General features: G+C 43.4%; 1 non-coding gene across 1 annotated transcript; it reads left to right on the top strand.

Annotated features, from left to right (window-relative positions):
- Positions 1-883: 883 nt before the first annotated feature.
- Positions 884-985, top strand: LOC122970589. The gene has a single exon (XR_006399269.1). It is a non-coding gene; the product is annotated as a small nucleolar RNA U13 (small nucleolar RNA).
- The last annotated feature ends 3,843 nt before the right edge of the window (positions 986-4,828 follow it).

The following is a 4,828-nucleotide window of genomic DNA, read 5'->3' as shown; positions in this document are numbered from 1 at the left end:
AAAGACATCCCATGTCATGATCTAGACCTGCATCCTCCCAGGGAGACATACCCAGTCCTACAGGAAAAGTAGGACTGGAACCACTTGAGTGCAGAGTCTGACAGTCCAATTGTGTTGTGGAGGCACCCTAATAGGATAGTGTGATCCACAATGTCAAATGCAGCGTTCAGGTCAAGATGAATCAAAGGAGAAGGGGACTCTGCATCAGCTGTCATCAGCAGGTCATTCATGACCATGAGCAGAGCTGTTTCATTGCTGTGTGCTGAACAAAAACCTGACTGAATTTTTCAAATACACTGTTATGTTTAAGGTGGTCCTGAAGCTGACAAGTATGTACCAGGTGTATGCCCCAGAAGAGGAATTCTTATTGGACTGAATAGGTGCCATTTTCAGTCCAGTATCCAGCTCTTATAATACATCCATGATATCTACATAGCGAGCGGGTCCTCTTCCACAGAGACTTCCATGTTGCTCACCATGTTTCTACAGTAGCCCAGAATGGGCAAACCAAACACTGGCTCTAGAGAGACTGGGGGTGTGATCAGCTTTATTCATTCATTCATTTACTTCATTCATTCATTCATTGCTCACTGGTACAAAAGTCACACTGCATGTCTTTTGTTTCTTTGGTCATATAGGGTTACATCAGGGGTGGACTTTACCATAAGGTAAGGTAGGCAATTACCTGGGGCCCCCAACTAAAAGGGCCCCAACAGCTATAAATTTATTATGATGTTTAGATATGAAAAATATTGAATTATGTTACTGTTATTGTAAAAATGAGCATTATTCATGGTAAATTGACCCACTACACTCCAGATATTGCACATATTTTTTGCACATATACTCCACCGGAACACACATCGTAATCATTTGTTGTTGCATGCTTTTGGTTCAAACAAATGATGATTGCTGTGTTCATGGACAAACCATGAAAAGTGCTGCCTCAACCTTGTTATGCTCTTCGCCCCTCAGTCATCTGAACTTGGGAAAAAAACTGCTGTTCCTTCACTTAAAAACAGTTAGCGTGAGAAAAGGCATTTGTGGCATAAGATTGTGAGATCTGTGTCAATCTGAGTCTCACGGTCAAAGCGTGAGACTTGGCAGCTATCTAACTCATTGTATCCCAAAATAACTTAGCACTTAAAAAATATGCAACTGTTTACTTCTACTTCTACTTCAGAGGAAAACATTGTACTGCTACATTTACCTGACAGATAAATGTTACTGGTTACGTTGCTGTCACATACTGAATGGACTTTCATGTGTTTTTGGACTCTTTTGTGTTCTTTGGGGTTTCCTGTATTGCACTTCTGTTGAGTCTTTCTAGTCATATGTTTTGCTTGTTGTGTTGTACTTGGGTTTGTGTTCGTGGGTATTCTTGGATGGGTTAGTGTAGGTTGCGTTGACACTTTGTATTTTCTGGGTTTTGGTTTTCTGTTGCTCTGTGTTTCCCTTGTGCGTTCATGTACTCCTCCACACCTGCCCTGCATTTGGACTCATTAGCCCTGCCCTGCTCTGTTTTCCCCACACCTGCCCTGTGTTATCCTCATCAGCCCTGCCCTGGTCCCTGTGTTTCCCCAGCCAATCAGCTCCCTGTCTGTTCACTCCTGCACCTCATCTCCTCGTTAGTTCAGTTACTTTTTAGCCCTGGTCTTCTGTTCATTCTTTGTCTAGTTGTCTGCGTTTATGTCTTGTGTTTCTAGAGAGACCAAGTATCTTCAGTGTTCCTGCATTTATGGTCTTTGTTCCAGGTTCCTGTTCCCAGTGACTTTATATTCAATAAATATTCTGCATTGTATCCTGCCTGCCTGCTGTCTCTTGTGTTTGGGTCCACCTGCTCCACTCACCTACCTGACAGTTGCAGATTCGGATTTTACTCACAAAATAGAACAAATAAAATACGGTGCATTAGAATTGATTAAACTATCCAGCCTTATATAAAATGGTTAGAATTAAAAGCTCTGTGCGATAATAGTTGTACTAAAGACAGAAGTTTTGAGACATTACTGGTTAGTGAAAGGGTGAAATTAAAGCAAGAGAGAGTTTGCCTGGAGCCCCCAAATCACTAAATCTGTCCTGGCTATAGTATGGAGGGCAGGCCTAATTAAGCACAGAGTACTCTCCTGGTTTATGCCATGTTTCAGTTAGGCACATGAAAGCCCCCTGCCCAAGATGTGGTCAGGTATGAGGAGGGATTTATCAATGAGAAGTTATTTATTAAATAGTTCCATGGTGGCAGGAGACAGAGATGAGGATGGAAGTCACCGCTCCGATCCACTCCGTGTCTTGCATCTTGCCTGGTACAGAGTAGTCTCGCAATGTTTCCAATCATTTTCCCATCCCAAAACCACTTCAGTGGACGGTGTGGGAGTGGCAGGGTCCATAGGTAGAGGGCTGCACCTGTGCTTGTAGTACTAAGGTTACAATATCATAACCTTCATTCTATCTAACACAGGTTCCGCCCTCTACTGGACTCCATTGGGTACAGTAGGCGGAGCCCTGCCACAACATTTCAATGAAGTCTCAGAGTACTTTCAAGACTGCAGAGATCAAGTTCAAACTCAAGTCTAAGTATATACAAATAAATATAAATAAGGAAAAGTATAATAAGTCTCCTTTTAACATTTTGGAAAAGGTTAGATGGCATCAATATAACTCTGAAGCTGGGGGAAACAGCTATTCTGGCACTCTCCAAAGTTCAAATATCCACCAACCAGAACCTCTAAATCTTACAAATTAACATGATATATCTAGTTTGTTTAATCTGTACTCATGTGGATATTTAATGAGTTATGTGCTTTCTTTGTGAACAGCTCCAGGGAAAGACATCACTGTCCAAGACGCTGAGCAGGCACAGGGTTTTTGAGGTGAAACAGACTGAGCACCGAGTTATTTTCTTCACCTCAGAGTTGGTACGCCGCTGTGTGTGTTGGTCAGCTGGTCTCCTTTGTTATTGCTGTAGTTCACTGCTCTGCTCCGCTAAATATCAGTCTCTGAGTGACAGCATAGAAAGTTCAAAATATACTTCATGTTCATCTCTCAAAGCTAAGTATTTACTCATTAAATCAAAAACATGCTTGCAACCGCTGCCTTTTGTGCAGATGAACTACAAGATAATCTAGTGTGTGCACGCTGTGCAATGTTTAGGTGCTGCACTGCCCTTGCAGTTGAGTTCCGCCTTTTTTGCTTCTCTCCCACTGTCAACAAACGACCAGCATAATGACACAGCAACACAACAAAACAGGGCTATCCGACTAACACCCTGAAGATGTTAGCTTTCCAGCTAATGAAGCAGCTAGCTGCCTCCATCAACCACTACACGTTTCACAACAAAAGACCCCCGCAATGATAAGTCGCCCGCTCTCGAGCACACATATAGCTAATACAATATTATTTCCTCAACAAAGGAGCAGAAAACAAGCTCCAGACCAATAGCAAAACATAGCTTACCCCTTTTGTTTTTCCTGTTGGTAGTCCAAAGGTTGTAATAAGCACATTTCACAACAAGACCACAATGCGTTGCTCCCCAGCCACAGCCAGTTGCTCCCCGGCCACAGCGCCCTGCTCCCCGACCACAGCTCATTACACTTGAGTGCATTATTTTTGACAGCATAAACTATGGTCAATAAGCCACCATTATATATTTCAAAATAAATGACAAAAATGTTATTTTCTGCATTTGTTTTCCCTGCTGTACTGAATGCATACAAAACCATGACCCCCAAACCGAGGTATAGTGCGTACTGAGCCCCAACTTTTCTGTTCTGTAACATAATAGAAAGAGAAGTTATTTTAAGATTAAATAAGATAAAACTTTGATTCCCAGGACGGAAATTTAGCATTGATTATAAATCACAGTACTGTTTTTGTTTTTATCTCTAAATAACAAACTTCATCTAAATCCACAAACTTCTGTTCTTTTAATCATGCCATTTTGTCGAAATCTTGGGCATCATTGTCTCACCAACATCATCTCCCTGCCAATAGAGCCACTGAATTGGAAATTGTGTGTGTGCACGCATGTGTGTAAGTAAGACAGGGAGAACAAATGTGACCCTCCTTTTTCCTCCCGCTAGCCACACCACAAGCCCAAGTCGGTTGCTATGGCACCGTGAAATGAAGAAAGTTTGACAAGGGTGCCATACATTTTTAAACCACTTATTGGCATTGCCTCAAAGGTAGCACCTCCCGCTGCCCTCCCCTTCAGCTGCTGTACAGCCACATCAGTGTCAGGCTCCAGCTCCCTGGAGGAGGGCTGCCATGGCGGGCCGGCTGGGACTTGGGAGCCTAATTGGGGCCTGAGGAGGCCTCCCTCTGCTGCTACAGCTGTGCTGCCGCTGGCTGATGGTAGGATCAAAACCCTGTGACTAGCCACGGGTCAGAGGTCGCCTGGTGGCTGCTCAACATGCAGGGCCAGAGGAGGGGTCCGCTGTGACTGCAGGCAGATCAGGCAGTGCTGTCTTGGAGTCTGCATGGCCTCTGACTGAAGCCCTCAGCTGCTCAGTCTGTCTCTTTCTCTGAGAGGGAAACACAAAGATAAATGGAGATGATGTATGTATGGCAGCTCATGAAATCCCTCTCTGAATTGCACACTGTAATGATTGTTGACTCATCACATTCTTAAACGTCTTGTGGCACTACCTGATTTGCTCATACCACATGCCTCATGTATGCTTGCCAAAAAGTCTACCACCTCCAAGCACCTTGGTAAAGAGACTGTGATTTTCATTCCGTCCTCACTGAACTGCCGTGTCTACTGGTTAACATTTAGCCAAATATCCTGAAGGTTTGATGGATTTTTCCATTTCACATTTCTGTTTCCATT

This window comes from Thunnus albacares, chromosome 19, assembly GCF_914725855.1.
Source record: "Thunnus albacares chromosome 19, fThuAlb1.1, whole genome shotgun sequence".
In the NCBI taxonomy this organism is placed as follows: domain Eukaryota; kingdom Metazoa; phylum Chordata; class Actinopteri; order Scombriformes; family Scombridae; genus Thunnus; species Thunnus albacares.
The sequence above is the reverse complement of the archived record's forward strand: the minus strand, read 5'-3'. Positions and strand labels throughout refer to the sequence as shown.